Source organism: Schistocerca serialis, chromosome 12 (genome assembly GCF_023864345.2).
Source record: "Schistocerca serialis cubense isolate TAMUIC-IGC-003099 chromosome 12, iqSchSeri2.2, whole genome shotgun sequence".
NCBI classification, from domain to species: Eukaryota; Metazoa; Arthropoda; class Insecta; order Orthoptera; family Acrididae; genus Schistocerca; species Schistocerca serialis.
Genome location: NC_064649.1, coordinates 37,805,590 through 37,820,798, shown reverse-complemented (window position 1 = coordinate 37,820,798; position 15,209 = coordinate 37,805,590). Strand labels below are relative to the sequence as shown.

Sequence of the window (15,209 nt, the reverse complement as noted above, 5' to 3'; positions counted from 1 at the left end):
ATACTTTATCTCACATCACTAAAATGTACCTGATGAACACGGACGTTAATAATAACACCATTTGACAGCAGTTTAACAGCGCCACAGTGGGTCACGCCCATGTAGAACACATTTCAAAAAAAAATATTAAAAATAGTTGTAGTCTTCGGAATTGAATAAAGTATATACTCGTATCTATTAAAAAGTTATAGTCTGCAGATTCAGAAAACGCAAAAAAGTAAAAATTGAACTTTTCATGATTTTGAGCCTTTCCGGAGCCCCTTAAATGACTTAAGCTGCCTCTGTGCACTAAAGATATCTACATCGAAATGACTCACGCTGGCTGCTCGCTCCGATTCTTGAGAATGTATTTAGTGACTCGCGTTTAGTGATGCTGTCTTCGGTAACATTACGGTTGCGCCGGTCGGATTGGCCGAGCGGTTCTAGGCGCTACAGTCTGGAACCGCGCGACCGCTACGATCGCAGGTTCGAATCCTGCCTCGGGCATGGATGTGTGTGATGTCCTTAGGTTAGTTAGGTTTAAGTAGTTGTAAGTTGTAGGGGATTGAGGACCACAGATGTTTGTAAGTTGTAGGGGATTGATGACCACAGATGTTAAGTCCCATGGTGCCCAGGGCCATTACGGTTGCTTTCAAACATTGTAGGTTCTGTCGTTGGTATATATTTCATACCACCTGAATATCTTTGTTTTCTTCCAGATATCAAAACAGTTTTCCTGATGTCAGATTCACCAAATTCATTTACCTATGTGGACCCCGGTGAGGGCATAAGATATGCACGTACTCTTCTGTTGTCTTCTAGACACCTACGTCTGCATCATACTTCGCAATCCACGTAATGGTGTGTGGCGGAGGGTACTATTGATACCACTATCTCGTCCCCCACTCCTTTCCCTATTCCTCTCGCGAATGGCGCGTGGGAAGAATGATTTTCTCGTAGTGGTCATTTCGCGTGATAAATGCGGCAGGAAGTAATATATTGTCCGACTCTTCTCGCAAAGTGTTCTCTCGAAATTTCAATAGTAAACCTCTCCGTCATGCACAACGCATCTCTTGTAACGTCTCGCACCGACTAAACGATCCCGCAACGAAACATGTCGCTTTTCTTTGGAACTTCTCTATATCTTCTGTCATTCCTACCTTGTAAGCATCCGAGATTGATGGACACTATTCAAGAATCGGTCTAACAGGCAGCCCCCTTCGTGGATGATTTACATTTCGTTAAGATTCTTCCTATGAATCTGTCTGGTATCTGCTTTTCCTACTATTTGTTTTATGTGGTCATTCCACTTCAGTTCACTCTGGATACTTATACTTAGATATTATATTGTGATACTGTTGCCAGTAGTTACTCATCAATAGTGTAGTTGTGCAGTAATGACCTATGCAAGCACATTATGTTTCATTTTTTTAAGTTCCCAGTCAACTGCCAGAAGCTACGCCATTCATAAATCGTCTGCAAGTCGTTCTCCGCATCCACACTGTCTTCTGGCGTTGCTACTTTCATACACAGAAGTGCATCAGTCGGGAACAGTCTTAAAGACCTCCCTAATTCTACTAAATCATTTACACACATTGTAAACAGTAAAGGTCCTGAAACTTCCTGGCAGATTAAAACTGTGTGCCGGACCGAGACTCGAACTCGGACCTTTGCCTTTCGCGGGCAAGTGCTCTACCAACTGAGCTCCCCAAACACGGCTCACGCCCCGTCCTCACAGCTTTACTTCCTCCAGTACCTCGTCTCCTACCTTCCAAACTTTACAGAAGCTCTCCTGCGAACCATGCAGGACTAGCACTCCTGAAAGATAGGATATTGCGGAGACATGGCTTAGCCACAACCTAGGGGATGTTTCCAGAATGAGATTTTTCACTCTGCGGTAGAGCTTCTGTAAGTTTGGAAGGTAGGGGACGAGATACTGGCGGAAGTAAAGCTGTGAGGACGGGGCGTGAGTCGTGCTTGGGTAGCTCAGTTGGCAGAGCACTTGGCCGCGAAAGGCAAAGGTCCCGAGTTCGAGTCTCGAACCGGCACACAGTTTTAATCTGCCAGGAAGTTTCGTATCAGTGCACACTCCGCTGCATAGTGAAAAATCTCATTCAGTGAAGGTCCTACCACACTTAATTAGGGTACTCCAGAAATTACCTTTACATACGTCGATTTCTTTTTTCCATTCTATCTCCAAGGAAGTCTTGAATCCGGGCACAAATACGTTGCGACACTCTATAAGCTGTTTTTTCTTTTCGACTAAATGTCAGCGCGGGATGATGTGAAATGCCTTCATGAAGTCAACGAACAAGGCATCAACCTCAGCGCAGTTGTTTACAGCACTATGGATCTGAGGAGGGACGGTTTGAGCTGAGTTTCGCAAGGTATCTGTTCGCGGGTCCCATGTTGATATTTGTAGAGTAGATTCTGGTTCTCCAAAATCGTTCAGCGTAAAACATTTTCCATAGCTCTACAACAGCATCTGTACTAGGGGACTTCTTAAAAACTGGAATGACTTGAGCGTTCTTCCAGTCGTTAGGTACCCTTCGTTGTATCAGCCATCTACAATAAACTGTTGCTAGAAAGGGACCGAGTTCTTTTGCGTAATCTTTGTGGAACCTTACAAGTATCTCGTCTCCAACCGATGCCTTTCCACTACTAACAAGGGGAGGCCACGACGTTTGGAACGCGGATTTACTTCAGACTTCGTACACTCGTAGTACTCCATGAGGACAACAAAGTGTGTAAGCCGTAGCGCGTACTTCTCAAGCGTTACTGAGAAAATCGCAAGATAATTTCGGTAGTCAAATGTATAACTATGCGTAGCCATTTTTACCATAAAGCGGTGGCAGACGAGTGGTTATCTTTCAAGCTGCTGGGTCGCTGGGTCGAGTCCTATTCGTCAGTTTTTTTTTTTTTTTTATTTCTAACACAGTCATCTTGTTTACTATTCGTATTACAAATTATATAATGCGAAAAAACGTGTATTGGGATCGACTTTTATTAAATTTACAATGTTATTTGGCAGTCTACAAATTTTTATTATCACAAATACACTACTGGCCACTAAAATTGCTACACCAAGAAGAAATGAAGATGATAAACGGGTACTCATTGGACAAATACATTACACTGGAACTGACATGTGATTACATTTTAACGTTGTTTAGGTGCATAGATCCTCAAAAATCAGTACCCAGAACAACCGCCTCTGGCCGTAATAACGGCCTTGATACGCCTGGGCATTGAGTCAAACAGAGCTTGGATGGCGTGTACAGGTACACCTGCTCATGCAGCTTCAACACGATACCACAGTTCATCAAGAGTAGTGTCTGGCGTATTGTGACGAACCACTTGCTCGGCCACCATTGACCAGACGTTTTCAATTGGTGAGAGATCCGGAGAATGTGCTGGCCAGGGCAGCAGTCGAACATTTTCTGTATCCAGAAAGGCCTGTACGGGACCTTTAACATGCGGTCGTACATTATCCTGCTGAAATGTAGGGTTTCGCAGGGATCGAATTAAGGGTAGAGCCACGGGTCGTAACACATCTGAAATGTAACGTCCACTGTTCAAAGTGCCGTCAATGCGAACCAGAGGTGACCGAGACGTGTAACCAATGGCACCCCATACCATCACACCGGGTGATACGCCAGTATGGCGTCGACGAATACACGCTTCCAATGCGCGTTCACCGCGATGTCGCCAAACACGGATGCGACCATCATGATGCTGTAAACAGAACCTGGATTCATCCGAAAAAATGACGTTTTGCCATTCGTGCACCCAGGTTCGTCGTTGAGTACACCATCGCAGGCGCTCCTGTCTGTGATGCAGCGTCAAGGGTAACCGCAGCCACTGTCTCTGAGCTGATGGTCCATGCTGCTGCAAAAGTCGTCGAACTGTTCGTGCAGATGGTTGTTGTCTTGCAAACGTCCCTATCTGTTGACTCAGGGATCGAGACGTGGCTGTACGATCCGTTACAGCCATGCGGATAAGATGCCTGTCATCTCCACCGATAGTGATACGAGGCCGTTGGGATCCAGCACGGCGTTCCGTATTACCCTCCTGAACCCATGGATTCCATATTATGCTAACAGTCATTGTATCTCGATCAACGCGAGCAGCAATGTCGCGATACGATAAACCGCGATCGCGATAGGCTACAATCCGACCTTTATCAAAGTCGGAAACGTGATGGTACGCATTTCTCCTCCTTACACGAGGCATCAGAACAACGTTTCACCAGACAACGCCGGTCAACTGCTGTTTGTGCATGAGAAATCGGTTGGAAACTTTGCGCATGTCAGCACGTCGTAGGTGTCGTCACCGGCGCCAACCTTGTGTGAATGCTCTGAAAAGCTAATCATTTGCATATCACAGCATCTTTTTACTGTCGGTTAAATTTCGCGCCCGTAGCACGTCATCTTCGTGGTGTAGCAATTTTAATGGCCAGTAGTGTATATAATATTCATAATTATCGACTAGTAAACGATCAAACTCATAAAATGATACTGAAAATGTATGCTTGTCAGTCATGTACAGTGCGGCTGGTCCCGGCGGAGGTTCGAGTTCTCCCTGGGGCATGTGTGTGTGTGTTTGTCTTTAGGATCATTTAGGTTAAGTAGTGTGTAAGCTTAGGGACTGATGACCTTGGCAGTTAAGTCCCATAAGATTTCACACACGTTTGAACATTTTGTATGCTTGTCCGTGTTTTCAAAATTGTTCGTATTTAATCGAAAGAGAACGACAAATTGCTTCTCGTGAAGACGCTATTAAAATACACTCGATACTGCATGACCAATTATCAGCGCCGATATTCAAGGAAATGCTGCGTTATTCATGGTTTGCTTGCAAATTATCGGCTGAAAGAGAGGTTTTCCACGGAAAACCTAAAAGACCTTGCGTATGCGAAACCTAGCATTTATTCAATGCAGCCGATGCCGTTTAATTTTACGTTTTCCATGTTTTTACGAAAAATACCATACTGAAACTTGTAACGTCGAAAGCGACGATTAATTGTACATCTTTCGAAAGCCGTCTGTGCCGGTCAAAACTTGCAGGTATCAAGTAGTTTCGGGCTCCTTCCAGGTATAAGGGATGTCTCAAATCACGGACAAGCATACATTTTCAGTATCACTTTATGTCTTTGGTTCAAATGGCTCTGAGGTCATCAGTCCCCTAGAACTTAGAACTACTTAAACCTAACTAACCGAAGGACATCACACACATTCTTGCCCGAGGCAGGATTCGAACCTGCGACCGTAGCGCTCGCGTGGTTCCAGACTGTAGCGCCTAGAACCGCTCTTCCACCGCGGCCGGCTTATGCATTTGGCCGTTTGCTAGTCCATAGTTATGAATATTATATTATTTGTGATAATAAAAATTTGTAGACTGCGAAATAACATTGCAAGTTTAATAAAAGTCCTTCCGATTACACGTATTTTTCCCAGTATATCATTTGTAATATAAATAGCAAAGGAAATGACTGTGTTAGAAATAAAAAAAAACTGACGAACGGGACTCGATCCAGCGATTACGGGGCTTGAACGCTAACCACTCGGCTGCCACCGCTTCATGGTAAAAATGGCCAAGCACAGTTATACATTTGACGACCAAAATTATCTTGCGATTTTCTCAGTAACGCTTGAGAAGTACGCGCTACTGCTTACACATTTTGTTGTCCTCATGGAGTACTACGAGTGTGCGAAGTTTGCAGTAAATCTGCGTCCCAAACGTCGTGGCCTCCCCTTGTAAGCCATTGTACTTGCTTTTTCATTCCGTAATCGGTTTTCTACATAATTGTCAATTCCACGTCGTTAAAGGTCAGATTATTTCGTTCCCCTGTTCTGCCCTTTTCTATGCTGTCTCCTGGCTGCTCATGTTCACCTTAATGCTGTGCTCTTCGGCGATGGAGCAACATCCACTGTGGCAGAGAATCGACACAGCGTCACTGGAAGCCCTATTTCATAAACACCGAGACCTGCAGTACTGGTTCACTAATCTGATTTACGGTAATGCGTGACCCGGCAATGCGTAAACAGCCATTAAACTCGTTTATTTGTTTGCGTATACAGCAGTATGTTTATTTCATTTCGCCATTCGCAGCCAACAACGAGCTTCATATAATGCTGAAATAATTGAACAGATTCTCCAATGTAAATTATTTACCTTTATTACCTGGTGACCAGCTATTTATTGTAAATACACACTGAGTAATAGGTTAGAGAACAAACAGCAGACAGCACTTCGACGTTTCTATGTTCCTGCGGCCATTTTTCCGAGAAATAAGAAAATGGATACCATCTGGAAAAGAAAAATGGCTCTGAGCACTATGGGACTCAACATCTTAGGTCATAAGTCCCCTAGAACTTAGAACTACTTAAACCTAACTAACCTAAGGACATCACACACACCCATGCCCGAGGCAGGATTCGAACCTGCGACCGTAGCAGTCCCGTGGTTCCGGACTGCAGCGCCAGAACCGCACGGCCACCGCGGCCGGCATCTGGAAAAGAAGTATTTACGAAAATAAACAATAATACATAACAACAACAGTAGGAACTGAACTAAGAAAGAGACGTCTGAAATCAGTCATTTATTGAGCTGTTACGTATCACTTAGAACGTTAGAAATTGAGAAAGAAAGAGGAAAAATAATTCAAAAACCTTTCAAATGTGGATCGATGGGAAAAGAAGAAAAGTTTAATGTATGAATACAATAAGAATGATGATATGTTCCAGACACTATAAGAAACAAGATCTCTCCTGAAGCATCTCAGAAAAAGGAAAGGTCTGGACTGGAGACACTGTGAGGCAAAACTGTTCCCAAAACTGTCACTGAAGGAAAAATAAAAGAGAAATGAAGGGCAGATGCATGAAGATACGGCGTTCTGATGGGTTCGAGGGGAGGAATTTCATGGCACGAGCCATACGTATCACAGTGTACACGACGTAATCCACTTTCTGTGTGTGAGGGAGGGGGAGTTAGTTTATCTCGGGTTCCGCAACTCAACCAGTAAAACCGGAATTATAGAATCACTTTGTTGTCCGCCTTTCTGTCTGTTGGTCTTTTAAGACCCCTTTTTCCTTAGGAACGGATACAGGTGTCAAGTTTAAATTTACGTCACATATTAAGATCTACAGTCTCTCGGCGGTGTAAAAAATTTAAGCCTATATACATCAATGCAGTCGAAAGACAGGGCTATTTTTGACACTGGCAAACTCATCAAAATCCATGGTGCACATCTTACTGACCTAGACTCACGAAATTTTGCAAGAAGCAAGGTTTCACAGTACGAGGAAATTGAAAAAAACGAAAATTGTTATTTTGTAATTACATCACATATCTTCTTTTTTGCCATTACAAACTTGCATGGCATAAGACATCTGTCAAAAATATTAGGATCTAAAGGGTTTTTCAAAACGGACTTTACAACTTTAAAAACTCATAAATTTATTGATAGAAGATATATAGTTGGGTTTAGTATTATTTTGTAGAGAAACACACCAAGTTTTTTACCTTAAACTAAAGATGTCGTATGTGGCTCCCGCTGGTTATCCTGCACACATCCCATCGGAACCCAATTTCTTCCCAAATTCGCTGTAGCTCTCCTGGTGTAACTTGCTCAGTGGCGGCGTAAATTCTTGCTCTAAGTTCAAATAGAAAAGCCGGCACAGGAGGTACAAACAAGACATCCTTGATGAATCCCCATAAAAAATATCTAGTGGTGTCAGGCCTGGGGAACGGGGGGCCACGCAATTGGCTCATCACTGCCAATCCATTGACCTGGAAAGCGGTCGCTGAGAAAATCTCATACTTCAGCCAGGTAGTGAGGCTGTGCATCATATTGCATGAAGTAAACATTTCCCTCATGGTCATCCTCATCGATCTGTGTTATCAAAAATTGTTGTAATATATGCAGGTACACTATCCCATTGAAGGTTCTCTCACGGGAAAAAATGTGGCCATACGCATTGTTCTTGCTCAATGCACAAAAAACGTTCAGTTTAAGGCTATCACGAACATATTTCACTGTTTGATGCGGATTTTCACTACCCCAAATCCTACAGTTGTGTGTGTTAACCTTGCCATTTAAGTCAAAAGTCGACTCGTCAGAAAAGATGGTTTTGTCCAAGAAATGTTCATTCTCATGTAACGTACCTGCACAGAAACTTTTGCGAGCAATTTTATCGGTGTCTTATATTGCTTGTACGATCGCCAATCTGTACAGTTTCAAATGTAAACGGTTTCTCGACAAACGCCAAACAGTCGTATGCGCGATTTGCAGTTCGCGAGATGCACGGCGGGTCGATTTCGTAGGGCTGTTGACAAACGTTGTCTCACTCGCTCAACGACGTCGTCAGATGTGCTTGGACGACCTGATGATTTCCCATGTCTTACCGAGCACCCTGTTTCTACAAAACATTTATGCCACTCATAAATTGGAGGCCCACTAGGAGGATCTTTAGCGTACTTGGTACAGAAATTACACTGAACTGTTGTCGCTGTCTTCGATACTTCAAACCAAAACACACAACTAGGACGCTCGGGTCGAGTGAAGGCAGAAATCTTTAACGCAACTGCCGCTACCGTTATTTACTTCGGCACTAGCGAACTACGCGAGACAAAACTTGATACATGAGACCCGAGTTTCTCCTGGCGTATACAATTTTCACTTTGCCTTGAAATGGCGGGGTGTGCTCCCGCCGAAATATTGGCGGTCGCTGTTAATATTACCTGACTGAATTCCCGTAAGCTGTTTGAAAACGTGATATATTTCCCTACAAATTGACACTACAATCACCTCTGTAAATACTATGAATTAATTTATATGAATTTTCAAAGTGGTGAAGTCCTTATTCAAACATCCTGTACTGTAAGGATTTTGAGTAAGTTTTCTGTAATAGAGTGATTTACAACGAAGGTCTGAGTACATAATTTAAAAATATATGATACTAACTGGTTGAGGTATGTTGAAGTGAAATCCTCTGCCACTATGAAAATGATGCCTCTGCCATCTAGCTGAGGTAAGCAAAAGGCCGTCCTCCAACCGAGGCAGGATTCGAACCAGTGACCGGAGCGGTCGTGCGGTTCCCGACTGTAGCGCCTAGAACCGCTCGGCCACTCCGGCCGGCTATTCAAGACAAAGAGCTTCACAAACTTCAGTAACGCATTAGCCTACCCGTGCCCCTTATGTAAACAGTTATTGGGCTTCGCATTCATTGATACCCTTGGAAGTTTCCACGAGGGATATCTTGCCATATGCTGTCCAGCTGGCGCTTAGATCATTAGAATCTCGAGAAGGCTCGAGGGCGCTGCTCATAATGCTCCAAACGTTCTCAGTTGGGGAGAGATCCGGAGACCTTGCCGGCCAAGGTAGGGTTTGGCAAGTATGGAGACAAGCAGTAGAAACTCTCGCCGTGTGTGGATGGGAATTATCTTGCAGAAATGAAAGCACAGGACGGCTTGCCATGTGGGGCAACAAAATGGGGCGTAGACCATCGTCGACGTACCGTTGTGCTGTAAGGGAGCCGCGAATGACAACCAAACGGGTGCTCCTGAGCAAATAAATGGCACCGCATTCCTGGTTGTCAGAAAATATGGCAGGCGGCAGGCCGGTTGGTATCCTGCCGCTCTCTGCAGCATCTCCACATACATCTTTGCTGGTTATTGGGGCACAATTCAAAATGGAATTCATCACTGAAGACAATTCTACCCCAGTAAATGAGATTCGAGGTCGAAGATGTGTCTGGAGATGCCCCATACAACGGTGGGATAACAACCTGACTGTCGACTGCCATGTGGTTCAATAATCAGGAGTGATGGTCTGCGGTGACATTTCTTTTCATAGAAGGACTTTTTTGGTATTGTCATGTGTGGATCTCCTACAGCCCAGAGGTATGTCGACGATATTCTACGCCCTTCTTGGCAATCCACCTTGCGCTCACATTTCAGCAAGATATTGCCCGCCCGCACACGGCGAGGTTCTACTGCTTGTCTTCATGCTTGCCAAACCCTTCCTTTGCCAGAAAGGTCTCTCGATCTCGCCTGAATTGAGAACATTTGAAGCGTTATGGGTAGGGTCCTCCAACCAACTAGGGACATTGACGATCTAGTGCAGCAATCTGGCACGCTATCCCTCAGCAGGACATCCAGTAACTGGGTTATTGATTTGCTCACTTTGTGAAGCTCTTTTTTATGTAGCTTCAAGTGTATAAGTAGCAAGCTTTTGTCAGTAACCATATTTTGCTGAAAATTTGATTTCCTCAGATTGTCCGCCTTACCCCACTTCCCCTAATAATTGTACTACTACTACTACTACTACTACTACTACGTGATCAGGCCCAGGGACAGCACGCATCTACAAGTTTCCTCCTCCACTGTATTCTGTCCATTGCTGCTATCAGCCATCCGTTCACATCTGTTGACACTTGGTTTAAATATTCATGGAGTCCATCCTTCCAACGCTTCTTGGGTCTCCCTGGCGGTCTCTTTCCTGTAGGTGTGAAATCCAGGAGCTTCCGAGGCCATCTGTCATCCTCCATCCGGGCCACATGGCCGGCCCACTGCATTCGTTTGGCTTTGACAGTTCCTGCTATGTTGGGCTGCTGGTATAGTTCCTCAAGCTCTTGGTTGTATCTGATCCTCCATTCCCCTGTATCTACACCCAGAACCGGACCGAAGATCTTCCACAGCACTTTTTCTCTCAAAAACCAAGGAGCTTATGGAAGTCCTGTTTCCGGATACTCCACGTCTCACAGCCGTATAGAACAACAGGCTGGATCAGGGTTCTGTACATTTGAATCTTAAACTGTCTGGAGAGATATCTGGACCGAAGCAGTTGTGCCAGGCTGTGGTAAGATCGGTTTACTGCTTGTATTCTGGTATTGATCTCTGCTTCACATGACGAGTTCTCAGTGAAAAGTGCCCCTAGGTATTTGAATTCTTGCACTCTCTTGTGCGACTGGTCCCCAACCTGCAGTGATTGTAGATGATCAGCAGTCTGACAATGGCCACGTGTCATAACGAGGTACTCTGTCTTGGCTTCGTTTATGTTTAGCCCAAATTTGCTGGCAGCCCCTAATAATGATAATAATAATAATAATAATAATATTTATAATAATAATAGGATAGCACCGACGTCACATGCTTAGCCTTCGCTGATGACCTCGCGATCCTTTCAGGTGGTGAATAAACAACAATCCATCAGATTTAAGTCCTCAAAGAATGTGCCGTGAACGTTGGACTCCAAATTTATTTTTCTAAAACCGAATTCGTGGCTACAAAACACATCAAAACATAAACTTTAATCACAAAATGTAGCACAGTGAACAAGGTTAACCAGTTCAAGTACTTGGGAGAAATTATTGAACCTACAGGTACAGAAAGATTAGCACAAAAAACACGGGAAAGCATGTGGGAAAGTTGTGAGCATCTAGAATAAGAAAATCATAAAGATCGACACGAAAGCTCGACACTTCACGACTATTATCAGACCTGAAACACTCTACGCCAGCGAAACTCTAAGCCTTAATTACAAAGGAGACCTCGAAAATATCAAAAAGGTTGAAAGAAAAATCATATGAAAAATACTTGGCCCAAAACTCACAGACAAAGGATACCATCTACAATTACACACAGTCACGGAAAAATATTCCAACATCGAAACCGATCTCTGCAAACGACAATTTAAATTATATGGACACATTATGAGACTAAATGACAACCGGCTACCACAGAAAATTTTGACGTATTTATAGAAACTGAAAACGGCAACAGTATGGATAAAACAGGTCCAGATTGATCTAAAAAATGCCCAAATCTCACCGACAGGCATCGAAGATCGAAACTTCAGAAATGAGGTCTACAGCTGGGAAATTTCATCAGAAGAAAAACCCAAGGTATCGAGAAGAAAGTTGTCAGATGAACGTCGAGCTAAACATAGCGAGATGATGAAACAGTTCTGGATGAACGAGAAATATAACATCCACAGTTCATAAATTGCTTTATGTGATCCTCTAGGGGTCCAAACAATGTAAATAAATAAATAACAGTGATAGTAGCATTGCAGATTTGCAGTTTTACGCTGCCTTACGTCAGCCTCTGCTTTCGCAACACCCTGTTCGGGCCGTTGAGGGCTTCATTTCCGGCCCTGCAGCCTGTATTTATGATCCTCTGCCGGCGGCGCACTTTTCACGGCACCCACCGTGCTGCCACTAAATCAGACGTCGTTTCGGCCGCAGCCGAGAATTGCGTCTTCAGGAAAAACGCCCGGTGGAGCGCTCGGCGTCGCTCATCTGTCGCCGTGACGTCACAACAGTGAGGCGCCTGTCCCCGGGCGTTCGCTGATTCGTCACCGCCAGCCCGGCCTAGAATCTCCGTTAATTCCGCTGCGCGTGGTTCACACAGAATATTCCCATTACGGCGAGTGACGGAAGATTGCTGCCGGAGAATTTGTTTACCGCACGCTCACTGCGCCACGGGCTCTTGGCACCATTTTCCATAATAAGAAGATGTTAATTTTTTATAATCATAAGAAAAGAATGGGAGGACAGGATTAAAAAGTCCGTGTGGCAGGGACACAGACTTTCTTCTCTGAACTAATGAATAAACTGACAGAAATGTTCAGAAATGATATTCTATATGTGGCAACTGTTCTCCCAGGCATATATAATTAAGGCGAGAAGGATGAATTGATCATTTTAGTGCGTAGGCACTCCACGCTCGAACTTTTATGGGAATCGGCGAAATGCCACGAGTAATGAGCATAACGTGGAAGGGGCACCACATTAGCAGTGTGTGGTATAAGTTGAGAATTTGGGTCTGACAGGATGCGTACTAGGGTAGTCCGTGCATGACCACTGTGCCGGGATGGCGCAGTGGTAAGCGCATCTGCCTGGTAAGCAGGAGACCTGGGTTTGAGTCCCAATCTGGCACAAATTTTCAATTTTTCCGAATGAGTTGATGAATGCTCACTGGCAGCTAATGTGTCTTGAGTGGTATTCTGTTTGTTGTGACTGATCCTAGTAGCTGATTCCAATGAGTGAAGAGCGACGGTGTAGTACAACACGGTACAGAAGAAGCAACTGTTACTTCTACATCGACATACATAGTCCTCGAGCCATCCTTCAGTCTTTTTCTTTCCCATTACACTCGAAAACGGAGCAAAGGAAATACGACTGCCTCATTTTTTAACTCTGGTCTTCATGATAGTTATTACGTTGGTCGTTGTAGGATCATTCTGCATTGTTATAATTGCCGGTGCTCGTAACTTTCTCGATAGTGTTTCACAAAGAGATTCCAGTTTGAGTTCACGTGCTATTTCTGTACTACTTGGCTATTGATCAGACCTACCAGTAACATATCCAGCAGCATGCCTCTGAATCGTTTCAGTGTCTTCATTTAAACCGAACACTCAAGCAGTACTCAAGAACGCGTTGCACTTGTGTTTTATATGTAGTCTCTCTTACAGACGAAATACTCTCCCATTATAACGATGTCGACCACTCACCCTCCCTAACACCAGCCTTACCTGTTCACAATGCTGTGCAACGTTGGACCCAGATATCCAATCGGCGTGACTTGTCAAGCAACACGCCACTAATCCTGTAGAACAGTTTAGACGTGGAAGTCTTTAATTTTAGCGTTTGGTAGTGCCTTGCATCAAGTGTGGCACGATAATCGTCAATGGACGTCACTGGTTGAATTCCATGTAAAAACAGGCATTTTGTTCTCGTTCCAGTCCCTCCTGCATGGCCCCAGGTCCACTCAGCTCACTGTCAAAATGAGTATCGGGTTTTTTCTCTGGGATTAAAAGGTGACCTCACGGATTGCCACCCGTCCATTCCTAGTGTCGTGACCAAGTATGACTGTTGTCGAGATAACACTGTAGTCTACCTATATCAATACCCCACTTACGGACTTGCCACAGATTTCATATACACCACCGGTCAAAAGTTTTCGATCACCCACGAAAAAAGCTATATACTTTATTTCAGTCTACTCACACATCGTACAAACTAAACAGATCAACAAAATAGGAGTCTTCTCTCTCTATCACTAGGTAAAATACAATATGGTTCAGATTTTAGCCTCTTCAATGGATCTGCCCCTTTCCGTGATTACAGATGCATAAACTCCTGGCATTCTGGAGATAATATTTTGTAATGTTTTTGCAGATCCTACACTCCAACACGTCTGTAAAGTATTCCAAACATCTTGAACAGTAGACAAGCTCAATTTTCCGACCTCCCTGTCAAGATATAGATAAATGTAAATTCATGCAAATGAATAGGAAAAAGAATCCTGTAATGTTTGAATACTCCAGTAGTACTGTAGCGCTTGACACAGTCACGTCGATTAAATATTTGGGCGTAACATTGCAGAGCGATATGAAGTGGGACAAGCATGTAATGACAGTTGTGGGGAAGGCGGATAGTCGTCTTCGGTTCATTGGTAGAATTTTTGGAAGACGTGGTTCAACTGTAAAGGAGACCGCTTGACCGCTTATAAAACACTAATACGACCTCTTCTTGAGTACTGCTCGAGCGACTGGGATTCCTATCAGGTCGGATTGAGGGAGGACATAGAAGCAATTCAGAGGCGGGCTGCTAGATTTGTTACTGGTAGGTTTGATCATCACGCGAATGTTTCGGAAATGCCTGAGGAACTCGGGTGGGAGTCTCTAGAGGAAAGGAGGCGTTCTTTTCGTGAATCGTTACTGAGGAAATTTAGAGAACCATCATTTGAGGCTGACTGCAGTACAATTTTACTGCCGCCAACTTACATTTCGCGGAAATATTATTTATAGGCAAGATGGGGTGACGCCACATGTAGATTGTCATGTGTAAGATCTGCTCCGAGACACCTCCGGCAACGACCACTTCATCTCGACATTTTCAACATGTTTGGCCTTCCACATCCTCTGATCTAAATCAATGCGAATTGTGGCAGTGTGGATATCTGAAAGATCGTGTTTATCAAGCATGTATCTGGACTCTTCCTGATGTGAAGGACAGCATACGATGAGCCATCGCTCCGATTACACTGGATGTCCTGTGAGCAGGTTTCGACCATGCCATGTTATGGATGTAGTATGTTTCTGAATCTGGAGACCGTAATGAACACTTGTCGTAACCATATGCTAATAAACGTGTCACTATCACGTTTGGTAGATCTTCCCCTCCTCCTGCACCCACCCACACCACATTGTTACTGCTTCATCC

At 44.1% G+C, this 15,209-nt stretch overlaps 1 protein-coding gene and 1 non-coding gene across 2 annotated transcripts in view; both read left to right on the top strand.

The window, feature by feature from the left end:
- Window positions 1-15,209, top strand: part of LOC126428061 (short neuropeptide F) — a 586,585-nt gene that overhangs the window by 128,466 nt on the left and 442,910 nt on the right. The window lies entirely within an intron of this gene.
- Window positions 12,850-12,920, top strand: Trnat-ggu (transfer RNA threonine (anticodon GGU)). Its single transcript has one exon. It is a non-coding gene; the product is annotated as a tRNA-Thr (tRNA).